We start from the raw sequence: 12,633 nt of genomic DNA, 5'->3' as shown, positions 1-12,633 counted from the left end.
GAACCCGGGATTTCATGCCCAAAACAGTTCCATAGATTGGCGGCTAAGTACCGCTGGAGGACCGACCGGGAACCGCGATGTTTTCATGCCGAAAATAGCTCCAGGGCATTCGCGGCAAAGTCCCCTTGAAGTCTATTCGTGGTTTAAGTCAATGCGAACAAGATGGCCGCCACCGCGTGTTCCAATGTCGAATGGCGGCCACGTCGACTGTTCGGGAGTTCGAAGAACCATTGTCTAAAGTCCCAATGGCCACAAATAGGGTCTCTCAGCCAAAACAAATTAAAAGGGGCCATAGTCACAGAGCAAAAGGTTGGCAAATATTCCTCTCCAAAAACCAGTGGCGAGGTCACTTTCGCCACAACTCTATTCAGCAAGCTGGTCGCTCATGTGAGTAAACATGATTTTCTTGCATTTTTAGTAGAAAATCCATCTCTGAAAGTACAGCGAGCATGAGTTTTGCTTTTGTCGACGGTGATTTTTGCACAAAACCCTTCTCTCATTGTAGGGAATATGACAAAAAGAACAGATGCACTTGAAATTTGCAAAGAGACTTCGAAAAGCCGCATTCTAACAAAAAGGAATCCAAAACGAAACGAAAGCAATGTTTCTGCCCGGTTTCAAACCGGGGACCTTTCGCGTGTTAGGCGAACGTGATAACCACTACACTACAGAAACTACAGCTGGGCACATCCCTTTCGAGACCGGAGTAGCATGCGCCATGTGCGAGCACTGAATGCAAGACAGAAAATGCTGTCTTGCATTCGGTACTTGCACATGGCGCATGCTGATTTAATGAGTGCAATTCAGCTTTTTCTCAGACAACATTAGCTTCAGGTTTTTGGAAACCACTTTATTCAGCTAACAGATCGCTTACGTCTTGCCGAGTATACGTGATTTTTGGATTCATAGTCAAGCAGGTGCATTTCCAATTCAGAAGACTTCTAACGTCAGCAGATTTAGCAAAAATTAAATAATGTTTCTGCCAGGTTTCGAACGTGATAACCACTACACTACAGAAACTGCCACAATGCCGACTTTGCGCAGGAAAATTGGGGGAATGTGTTTGCTGCATACCCATTGTATTTAAAAAGTCCCCAGATTCAAATGGCTATTTCCTTCAACATACATAGAAGAAGAAAACAGTCTGTTGATGTGAAATTGTATTCTTGGCAAAAGTTTGATCTGTCCAGTCAATCATTTCCAAACCTACACACATACAGTAAACAACCCCTCCCCTCTGCCTGTGATATAATTAAGGCAGTTAATGCATTAACTTAATTATCCCCAGGCAGAAAAAATAAAAAACGCACATTTTTCTAAAGTACCATAAGTGGCCCAAAACACAACATATCCCCATAAATGTTACATCACCCGACAGCTCTGATCTGGGTGAGAGACATATCCGAAAATCACCCAGATCAGATCAGGGGTTCAGAAATTTCATAGAAGTCATAATTTTCCCCAGGCGAACCCGGGATTTCATGCCCAAAACAGTTCCATAGATTGGCGGCTAAGTGCCGCTGGAGGACCGACCTGGAACCGCGAGGTTTTCATGACGAAAATAGCTCCAGGGCATTCGCGGCAAAGTTTCCTTGAAGTCTATTCGTGGTTTAAGTCAATGCGAACAAGATGGCCGCCACGGCGTCTTCCAATGTCGAATGGCGGCCACGTCGACTGTTCGGGAGTTCGAAGAACCATTGTCTAAAGTCCCAATGGCCACAAATAGGGTCTCTCAGCCAAAACAAATTAAAAGGGGCCATAGTCACAGAGCAAAAGGTTGGCAAATATTCCTCTCCAAAAACCAGTGGCGAGGTCACTTTCGCCACAACTCTATTCAGCAAGCTGATCGCTCATGTGAGTAAACATGATTTTCTTGCATTTTAGTAGAAAATCCAACTCTGAAAGTACAGCGAGCATGAGTTTTGCTTTTGTCGACGGTGATTTTTGCACAAAACCCTTCTCTCATTGTAGGGAATATGACAAAAAGAACAGATGCACTTGAAATTTGCAAAGAGACTTCGAAAAGCCGCATTCTAACAAAAAGGAATCCAAAATGAAACGAAAGCAATGTTTCTGCCCGGTTTCGAACCGGGGACCTTTCGCGTGTTAGGCGAACGTGATAACCACTACACTACAGAAACTACAGCTGTGCACATCCCTTTCGAGACCGGAGTAGCATGCGCCATGTGCGAGCACTGAATGCAAGACAGAAAATGCTGTCTTGCATTCGGTACTTGCACATGGCGCATGCTGATTTAATGAGTGCAATTCAGCTTTTTCTCAGACAACATTAGCTTCAGGTTTTTGGAAACCACTTTATTCAGCTAACAGATCGCTTACGTCTTGCCGAGTATACGTGATTTTTGGATTCATAGTCAAGCAGGTGCATTTCCAATTCAGAAGACTTGTAACGTCAGCAGATTTAGCAAAAATTAAATAATGTTTCTGCCAGGTTTCGAACGTGATAACCACTACACTACAGAAACTGCCACAATGCCGACTTTGCGCAGGAAAATTGGGGGAATGTGTTTGCTGCATACCCATTGTATTTAAAAAGTCCCCAGATTCAAATGCCTATTTCCTTCAACATACATAGAAGAAGAAAACAGTCTGTTGATGTGAAATTGTATTCTTGGCAAAAGTTTGATCTGTCCAGTCAATCATTTCCAAACCTACACACATACAGTAAACAACCCCTCCCCTCTGCCTGTGATATAATTAAGTCAGTTAATGCATTAACTTAATTATCCCCAGGCAGAAAAAATAAAAAACGCACATTTTTCTAAAGTACCATAAGTGGCCCAAAACACAACATATCCCCATAAATGTTACATCACCCGACAGCTCTGATCTGGGTGAGAGACATATCCGAAAATCACCCACATCAGATCAGGGGTTCAGAAATTTCATAGAAGTCATAATTTTCCCCAGGCGAACCCGGGATTTCATGCCCAAAACAGTTCCATAGATTGGCGGCTAAGTGCCGCTGGAGGACCGACCTGGAACCGCGAGGTTTTCATGCCGAAAATAGCTCCAGGGCATTCGCGGCAAAGTTTCCTTGAAGTCTATTCGTGGTTTAAGTCAATGCGAACAAGATGGCCGCCACCGCGTCTTCCAATGTCGAATGGCGGCCACGTCGACTGTTCGGGAGTTCGAAGAACCATTGTCTAAAGTCCCAATGGCCACAAATAGGGTCTCTCAGCCAAAACAAATTAAAAGGGGCCATAGTCACAGAGCAAAAGGTTGGCAAATATTCCTCTCCAAAAACCAGTGGCGAGGTCACTTTCGCCACAACTCTATTCAGCAAGCTGATCGCTCATGTGAGTAAACATTATTTTCTTGCATTTTAGTAGAAAATCCATCTCTGAAAGTACAGCGAGCATGAGTTTTGCTTTTGTCGACGGTGATTTTTGCACAAAACCCTTCTCCCATTGTAGGGAATATGACAAAAAGAACAGATGCACTTGAAATTTGCAAAGAGACTTCGAAAATCCGCATTCTAACAAAAAGGAATCCAAAACGGAACAAAAGCAATGTTTCTGCCCGGTTTTGAACCGGGGACCTTTCGCGTGTTAGGCGAACGTGATAACCACTACACTACAGAAACTGCCGCAATGCCGGCTCTGTGCAGGAAAATTGGGGGAATGTGTTTGCTGCATACCCATCGTATTTAAAAAGTCCCCAGATTCAAATGCCTATTTCCTTCAACATACATAGAAGAAGAAAACAGTCTGTTGATGTGAAATTGTATTCTTGGCAAAAGTTTGATCTGTCCAGTCAATCATTTCCAAACCTACACACATACAGTAAACAATCCCTCCCCTCTGCCTGTGATATAATTAAGGCAGTTAATGCATTAACTTAATTATCCCCAGGCAGAAAAAAATTAAAAAACGCACATTTTTCTAAAGTACCATAAGTGGCCCAAAACACAACATATCCACATAAATGTTACATCACCCGACAGTTTTGATCTGGGTGAGCGACATATCCGAAAATCTACACTACAGAAACTGGCACAATGCCTACTTTGCGCAGGAAAATTGGGGGAATGTGTTTGCTGCATACCCATCGTATTTAAAAAGTCCCCAGATTCAAATGCCTCTTTCCTTCAACATACATAGAAGAAGAAAACAGTCTGTTGATGTGAAATTGTATTCTTGGCAAAAGTTTGATCTGTCCAGTCAATCATTTCCAAACCTACACACATACAGTAAACAATCCCTCCCCTCTGCCTGTGATATAATTAAGGCAGTTAATGCATTAACTTAATTATCCCCAGGCAGAAAAAATAAAAAACGCACATTTTTCTAAAGTACCATAAGTGGCCCAAAACACAACATATCCCCATAAATGTTACATCACCCGACAGCTCTGATCTGGGTGAGAGACATATCCGAAAATCACCCAGATCAGATCAGGGGTTCAGAAATTTCATAGAAGTCATAATTTTGCCCAGGCGAACCCGGGATTTCATGCCCAAAACAGTTCCATAGATTGGCGGCTAAGTACCGCTGGAGGACCGACCGGGAACCGCGATGTTTTCATGCCGAAAATAGCTCCAGGGCATTCGCGGCAAAGTCCCCTTGAAGTCTATTCGTGGTTTAAGTCAATGCGAACAAGATGGCCGCCACCGCGTGTTCCAATGTCGAATGGCGGCCACGTCGACTGTTCGGGAGTTCGAAGAACCATTGTCTAAAGTCCCAATGGCCACAAATAGGGTCTCTCAGCCAAAACAAATTAAAAGGGGCCATAGTCACAGAGCAAAAGGTTGGCAAATATTCCTCTCCAAAAACCAGTGGCGAGGTCACTTTCGCCACAACTCTATTCAGCAAGCTGGTCGCTCATGTGAGTAAACATGATTTTCTTGCATTTTTAGTAGAAAATCCATCTCTGAAAGTACAGCGAGCATGAGTTTTGCTTTTGTCGACGGTGATTTTTGCACAAAACCCTTCTCTCATTGTAGGGAATATGACAAAAAGAACAGATGCACTTGAAATTTGCAAAGAGACTTCGAAAAGCCGCATTCTAACAAAAAGGAATCCAAAACGAAACGAAAGCAATGTTTCTGCCCAGTTTCGAACCGGGGACCTTTCGCGTGTTAGGCGAACATGATAACCACTACACTACAGAAACTACAGCTGTGCACATCCCTTTCGAGACCGGAGTAGCATGCGCCATGTGCGAGCACTGAATGCAAGACAGAAAATGCTGTCTTGCATTCGGTACTTGCACATGGCGCATGCTGATTTAATGAGTGCAATTCAGCTTTTTCTCAGACAACATTAGCTTCAGGTTTTTGGAAACCACTTTATTCAGCTAACAGATCGCTTACGTCTTGCCGAGTATACGTGATTTTTGGATTCATAGTCAAGCAGGTGCATTTCCAATTCAGAAGACTTCTAACGTCAGCAGATTTAGCAAAAATTAAATAATGTTTCTGCCAGGTTTCGAACGTGATAACCACTACACTACAGAAACTGCCACAATGCCGACTTTGCGCAGGAAAATTGGGGGAATGTGTTTGCTGCATACCCATTGTATTTAAAAAGTCCCCAGATTCAAATGCCTATTTCCTTCAACATACATAGAAGAAGAAAACAGTCTGTTGATGTGAAATTGTATTCTTGGCAAAAGTTTGATCTGTCCAGTCAATCATTTCCAAACCTACACACATACAGTAAACAACCCCTCCCCTCTGCTTGTGATATAATTAAGGCAGTTAATGCATTAACTTAATTATCCCCAGGCAGAAAAAAAAAAAAACGCACATTTTTCTAAAGTACCATAAGTGGCCCAAAACACAACATATCCCCATAAATGTTACATCACCCGACAGCTCTGATCTGGGTGAGAGACATATCCGAAAATCACCCGGATCATATCAGGGGTTCAGAAATTTCATAGAAGTCATAATTTTGCCCAGGCGAACCCAGGATTTCATGCCCAAAACAGTTCCATAGATTGGCGGCTAAGTACCGCTGGAGGACCGACCGGGAACCGCGACGTTTTCATGCCGAAAATAGCTCCAGGGCATTCGCGGCAAAGTCCCCTTGAAGTCTATTCGTGGTTTAAGTCAATGTGAACAAGATTAGCCGCCACCGCGTGTTCCAATGTCGAATGGCGGCCACGTCGACTGTTCGGGAGTTCGAAGAACCATTGTCTAAAGTCCCAATGGCCACAAATAGGGTCTCTCAGCCAAAACAAATTAAAAGGGGCCATAGTCACAGAGCAAAAGGTTGGCAAATATTCCTCTCCAAAAAACAGTGGCGAGGTCACTTTCGCCACAACTCTATTCAGCAAGCTGATCGCTCATGTGAGTAAACATGATTTTCTTGCATTTTTAGTAGAAAATCCATCTCTGAAAGTACAGCGAGCATGAGTTTTTCTTTTGTCGACGGTGATTTTTGCACAAAACCCTTCTCTCATTGTAGGGAATATGACAAAAAGAACAGATGCACTTGAAATTTGCAAAGAGACTTCGAAAAGCCGCATTCTAACAAAAAGGAATCCAAAACAAAACGAAAGCAATGTTTCTGCCCGGTTTCGAACCGGGGACCTTTCGCGTGTTAGGCGAACGTGATAACCACTACACTACAGAAACTACAGCTGTGCACATCCCTGTCGAGACCGGAGTAGCATGCGCCATGTGCAAGCACTGAATGCAAGACAGAAAATGCTGTCTTGCATTCGGTACTTGCACATGGCGCATGCTGATTTAATGAGTGCAATTCAGCTTTTTCTCAGACAACATTAGCTTCAGGTTTTTGGAAACCACTTTATTCAGCTAACAGATCGCTTACGTCTTGCCGAGTATACGTGATTTTTGGATTCATAGTCAAGCAGGTGCATTTCCAATTCAGAAGACTTCTAACGTCAGCAGATTTAGCAAAAATTAAATAATGTTTCTGCCAGGTTTCGAACCTGGGACCTTTCGCGTGTGAGGCGAACGTGATAACCACTATACAACAGAAACTGCCACAAAGTCTTTTTTTTTTGCCTGGGGATAATTAAATATTACATCACCCGACAGCTCTGATCTGGGTGAGCGACATATCCGAAAATCACCCAGATCAGATCAGGGGTTCAGAAATTTCATAGAAGTCATAATTTTGCCCAGGCGAACCCAGGATTTCATGCCCAAAACAGTTCCATAGATTGGCGGCTAAGTACCGCTGGAGGACCGACCGGGAACCGCGACGTTTTCATGCCAAAAATAGCTCCAGGGCATTCGCGGCAAAGTCCCCTTGAAGTCTATTCGTGGTTTAAGTCAATGCGAACAAGATGGCCGCCACCGCGTGTTCCAATGTCGAATGGCGGCCACGTCGACTGTTCGGGAGTTCGAAGAACCATTGTCTAAAGTCCCAATGGCCACAAATAGGGTCTCTCAGCCAAAACAAATTTAAAGGGGCCATAGTCACAGAGCAAAAGGTTGGCAAATATTCCTCTCCAAAAACCAGTGGCGAGGTCACTTTCGCCACAACTCTATTCAGCAAGCTGATCGCTCATGTGAGTAAACATGATTTTCGTGCATTTTTAGTAGAAAATCCATCTCTGAAAGTACAGCGAGCATGAGTTTTGCTTTTGTCGACGGTGATTTTTGCACAAAACCCTTCTCTCATTGTAGGGAATATGACAAAAAGAACAGATGCACTTGAAATTTGCAAAGAGACTTCGAAAAGCCGCATTCTAACAAACAGGAATCCAAAACGAAACGAAAGCAATGTTTCTGCCCGGTTTCGAACCGGGGACCTTTCACGTGTTAGGCGAACGTGATAACCACTACACTACAGACACTACAGCTGTGCACACCCCTGTCGAGACCGGAGTAGCATGCGCCATGTGCAAGCACTGAATGCAAGACAGAAAATGCTGTCTTGCATTCGGTACTTGCACATGGCGCATGCTGATTTAATGAGTGCAATTCAGCTTTTTCTCAGACAACATTAGCTTCAGGTTTTTGGAAACCACTTTATTCAGCTAACAGATCGCTTACGTCTTGCCGAGTATTAGTGATTTTTGGATTCATAGTCAAGCAGGTGCATTTCCAATTCAGAAGACTTCTAACGTCAGCAGATTTAGCAAAAATTAAATAATGTTTCTGCCAGGTTTCGAACGTAATAACTACTACACTACAGAAACTGCCACAATGCCGACTTTGCGCAGGAAAATTGGGGGAATGTGTTTGCTGCATACCCATCGTATTTAAAAAGTCCCCAGATTCAAATGCCTATTTCCTTCAACATACATAGAAGAAGAAAACAGTCTGTTGATGTGAAATTGTATTCTTGGCAAAAGTTTGATCTGTCCAGTCAATCATTTCCAAACCTACACACATACAGTAAACAATCCCTCCCCTCTGCCTGTGATATAATTAAGGCAGTTAATGCATTAACTTAATTATCCCCAGGCAGAAAAAAATAAAAAAACGCACATTTTTCTAAAGTACCATAAGTGGCCCAAAACACAACATATCCACATAAATGTTACATCACCCGACAGTTTTGATCTGGGTGAGCGACATATCCGAAAATCTACACTACAGAAACTGGCACAATGCCTACTTTGCGCAGGAAAATTGGGGGAATGTGTTTGCTGCATACCCATCGTATTTAAAAAGTCCCCAGATTCAAATGCCTATTTCCTTCAACATACATAGAAGAAGAAAACAGTCTGTTGATGTGAAATTGTATTCTTGGCAAAAGTTTGATCTGTCCAGTCAATCATTTCCAAACCTACACACATACAGTAAACAATCCCTCCCCTCTGCCTGTGATATAATTAAGGCAGTTAATGCATTAACTTAATTATCCCCAGGCAGAAAAAATAAAAAACGCACATTTTTCTAAAGTACCATAAGTGGCCCAAAACACAACATATCCCCATAAATGTTACATCACCCGACAGCTCTGATCTGGGTGAGCGACATATCCGAAAATCACCCAGATCAGATCTGGGGTTCAGAAATTTCATAGAAGTCATAATTTTGCCCAGGCGAACCCGGGATTTCATGCCCAAAACAGTTCCATAGATTGGCGGCTAAGTGCAGCTGGAGGACCGACCTGAAACCGCAAGGTTTTCATGCCGAAAATAGCTCCAGGGCATTCGCGGCAAAGTCTCCTTGAAGTCTATTCGTGGTTTAAGTCAATGCGAACAAGATGGCCGCCACCGCGTGTTCCAATGTCGAATGGCGGCCACGTCGACTGTTCGGGAGTTCGAAGAACCATTGTCTAAAGTCCCAATGGCCACAAATAGGGTCTCTCAGCCAAAACAATTTAAAAGGGGCCATAGTCACAGAGCAAAAGGTTGGCAAATATTCCTCTCCAAAAACCAGTGGCGAGGTCACTTTCGCCACAACTCTATTCAGCAAGCTGATTGCTCATGTGAGTAAACATGATTTTCTTGCATTTTTAGCAGAAAATCCATCTCTGAAAGTACAGCGAGCATGAGTTTTGCTTTTGTCGACGGTGATTTTTGCACAAAACCCTTCTCCCATTGTACGGAATATGACAAAAAGAACAGATGCACTTGAAATTTGCAAAGAGACTTTGAAAATCCGCATTCTAACAAAAAGGAATCCAAAACGGAACAAAAGCAATGTTTCTGCCCGGTTTCGAACCGGGGACCTTTCGCGTGTTAGGCGAACGTGATAACCACTACACTACAGAAACTACAGCTGTGCACATCCCTGTTGAGACCGGAGTAGCATGCGCCATGTGCAAGCACTGAATGCAAGACAGAAAATGCTGTCTTGCATTCGGTACTTGCACATGGCGCATGCTGATTTAATGAGTGCAATTCAGCTTTTTCTCAGACATTAGCTTCAGGTTTTTGGAAACCACTTTATTCAGCTAACAGATCGCTTACGTCTTGCCGAGTATACGTGATTTTTGGATTCATAGTCAAGCAGGTGCATTTCCAATTCAGAAGACTTCTAACGTCGGCAGATTTAGCAAAAATTAAATAATGTTTCTGCCAGGTTTCGAACCTGGGACCTTTCGCGTGTGAGGCGAACGTGATAACCACTACACTACAGAAACTGCCACAATGCTGACTTTGCGCAGGAAAATTGGGGGAATGTGTTTGCTGCATACCCATCGTATTTAAAAAGTCCCCAGATTCAAATGCCTTTTTCCTTCAACATACATAGAAGAAGAAAACAGTCTGTTGATGTGAAATTGTATTCTTGGCAAAAGTTTGATCTGTCCAGTCAATCATTTCCAAACCTACACACATACAGTAAACAATTCCTCCCCTCTGCTGTGATATAATTAAGGCAGTTAATGCTTTAACTTAATTATCCCCAGGCAGAAAAAAATTAAAAACGCATATTTTTCTAAAGTACCATAAGTGGCCCAAAACACAACATATCCCCATAAATGTTACATCACCCGACAGCTTTGATCTGGGTGAGCGACATATCCGAAAATCACCCAGATCAGATCAGGGGTTCAGAAATTTCATAGAAGTCATAATTTTGCCCAGGCGAACCCGGGATTTCATGCCCAAAACAGTTCCATAGGTTGGCGGCTAAGTGCCAATGTCGAATGGCGGCCACGTCGACTGTTCGGGAGTTCGAAGAACCATTGTCTAAAGTCCCAATGGCCACAAATAGGGTCTCTCAGCCAAAACAAATTAAAAGGGGCCATAGTCACAGAGCAAAAGGTTGGCAAATATTCCTCTCCAAAAACCAGTGGCGAGGTCACTTTCGCCACAACTCTATTCAGCAAGCTGATCGCTCATGTGAGTAAACATGATTTTCTTGCATTTTTAGTAGAAAATCCATCTCTGAAAGTACAGCGAGCATGAGTTTTGCTTTTGTCGACGGTGATTTTTGCACAAAACCCTTCTCCCATTGTAGGGAATATGACAAAAAGAACAGATGCACTTGAAATTTGCAAAGAGACTTCGAAAAGCCGCATTCTCACAAAAAGGAATCCAAAACGGAACAAAAACAATGTTTCTGCCCGGTTTCGAATCGGGGACCTTTCGCGTGTTAGGCGAACGTGATAACCACTACACTACAGTAACTACAGCTGTGCACATCCCTGTTGAGACCGGAGTAGCATGCGCCATGTGCAAGCACTGAATGCAAGACAGAAAATGCTGTCTTGCATTCGGTACTTGCACATGGCGCATGCTGATTTAATGAGTGCAATTCAGCTTTTTCTTAGACAACATTAGCTTCAGGTTTTTGGAAACCACTTTATTCAGCTAACAGATCGCTTACGTCTTGCCGAGTATACGTGATTTTTGGATTCATAGTCAAGCAGGTGCATTTCCAATTCAGAAGACTTCTAACGTCGGCAGATTTAGCAAAAATTTAATAATGTTTCTGCCAGGTTTCGAACCTGGGAACTTTCGCGTGTGAGGCGAACGTGATAACCACTACACTACAGAAACTGCCACAATGCTGACTTTGCGCAGGAAAATTGGGGGAATGTGTTTGCTGCATACCCATCGTATTTAAAAAGTCCCCAGATTCAAATGCCTATTTCCTTCAACATACATAGAAGAAGAAAACAGTCTGTTGATGTGAAATTGTATTCTTGGCAAAAGTTTGATCTGTCCAGTCAATCATTTCCAAACCTACACACATACAGTAAACAATCCCTCCCCTCTGCCTGTGATATAATTAAGGCAGTTAATGCATTAACTTAATTATCCCCAGGCAGAAAAAATTTAAAAACGCACATTTTTCTAAAGTACCATAAGTGGCCCAAAACACAACATATCCCCATAAATGTTACATCACCCGACAGCTCTGATCTGGGTGAGCGACATATCCGAAAATCACCCAGATCAGATCAGGGGTTCAGAAATTTCATAGAAGTCATAATTTTGCCCAGGCGAACCCGGGATTTCATGCCCAAAACAGTTCCATAGATTGGCGGCTAAGTGCCGCTGGAGGACCGACCTTGAACCGCGAGGTTTTCATGCCGAAAATAGCTCCAGGGCATTCGCGGCAAAGTCCCCTTGAAGTCTATTCGTGGTTTAAGTCAATGCGAACAAGATGGCCGCCACCGCGTGTTCCAATGTCGAATGGCGGCCACGTCGACTGTTCGGGAGTTCGAAGAACCATTGTCTAAAGTCCCAATGGCCACAAATAGGGTCTCTCAGCCAAAACAAATTAAAAGGGGCCATAGTCACAGAGCAAAAGGTTGGCAAATATTCCTCTCCAAAAACCAGTGGCGAGGTCACTTTCGCCACAACTCTATTCAGCAAGCTGATCGCTCATGTGAGTAAACATGATTTTCTTGCATTTTTAGTAGAAAATCCATCTCTGAAAGTACAGCGAGCATGAGTTTTGCTTTTGTCGACGGTGATTTTTGCACAAAACCCTTCTCCCATTGTAGGGAATATGACAAAAAGAACAGATGCACTTGAAATTTGCAAAGAGACTTTGAAAAGCCGCATTCTAACAAAAAGGAATCCAAAACGGAACGAAAGCAATGTTTCTGTCCGGTTTCGAACCGGGGACCTTTCGCGTGTTAGGCGAACGTGATAACCACTTGATTCAGCTAACAGATCGCTTACGTCTTGCCGAGTATACGTGATTTTTGGATTCATAGTCAAGCAGGTGCATTTCCAATTCAGAAGACTTCTAACGTCAGCAGATTTAGCAAAAATTAA

The 12,633-nt window shown here is 43.1% G+C and overlaps 9 non-coding genes across 9 annotated transcripts; all 9 read right to left on the bottom strand.

The window, feature by feature from the left end:
- Positions 1 to 602: 602 nt before the first annotated feature.
- On the bottom strand, positions 603 to 675 carry TRNAV-AAC (transfer RNA valine (anticodon AAC)). Its single transcript has one exon. It is a non-coding gene; the product is annotated as a tRNA-Val (tRNA).
- Positions 676 to 2,068: 1,393 nt separating this feature from the next.
- TRNAV-AAC (transfer RNA valine (anticodon AAC)) lies at positions 2,069 to 2,141 on the bottom strand. Its single transcript has one exon. It is a non-coding gene; the product is annotated as a tRNA-Val (tRNA).
- A 1,393-nt stretch (positions 2,142 to 3,534) lies between these two features.
- TRNAV-AAC (transfer RNA valine (anticodon AAC)) lies at positions 3,535 to 3,607 on the bottom strand. The gene has a single exon. It is a non-coding gene; the product is annotated as a tRNA-Val (tRNA).
- A 1,456-nt stretch (positions 3,608 to 5,063) lies between these two features.
- Positions 5,064 to 5,136, bottom strand: TRNAV-AAC (transfer RNA valine (anticodon AAC)). The gene has a single exon. It is a non-coding gene; the product is annotated as a tRNA-Val (tRNA).
- Positions 5,137 to 6,531: 1,395 nt separating this feature from the next.
- TRNAV-AAC (transfer RNA valine (anticodon AAC)) lies at positions 6,532 to 6,604 on the bottom strand. The gene has a single exon. It is a non-coding gene; the product is annotated as a tRNA-Val (tRNA).
- Positions 6,605 to 7,724: 1,120 nt separating this feature from the next.
- On the bottom strand, positions 7,725 to 7,797 carry TRNAV-AAC (transfer RNA valine (anticodon AAC)). Its single transcript has one exon. It is a non-coding gene; the product is annotated as a tRNA-Val (tRNA).
- A 1,801-nt stretch (positions 7,798 to 9,598) lies between these two features.
- On the bottom strand, positions 9,599 to 9,671 carry TRNAV-AAC (transfer RNA valine (anticodon AAC)). The gene has a single exon. It is a non-coding gene; the product is annotated as a tRNA-Val (tRNA).
- Positions 9,672 to 9,967: 296 nt separating this feature from the next.
- Positions 9,968 to 10,040, bottom strand: TRNAV-CAC (transfer RNA valine (anticodon CAC)). Its single transcript has one exon. It is a non-coding gene; the product is annotated as a tRNA-Val (tRNA).
- A 1,290-nt stretch (positions 10,041 to 11,330) lies between these two features.
- Positions 11,331 to 11,403, bottom strand: TRNAV-CAC (transfer RNA valine (anticodon CAC)). The gene has a single exon. It is a non-coding gene; the product is annotated as a tRNA-Val (tRNA).
- Positions 11,404 to 12,633: the final 1,230 nt, after the last annotated feature.

This window comes from Pelobates fuscus, chromosome 2 (genome assembly GCF_036172605.1).
Source record: "Pelobates fuscus isolate aPelFus1 chromosome 2, aPelFus1.pri, whole genome shotgun sequence".
NCBI classification, from domain to species: Eukaryota; Metazoa; Chordata; class Amphibia; order Anura; family Pelobatidae; genus Pelobates; species Pelobates fuscus.
This window is presented reverse-complemented; position numbering and strand designations above follow the sequence as displayed.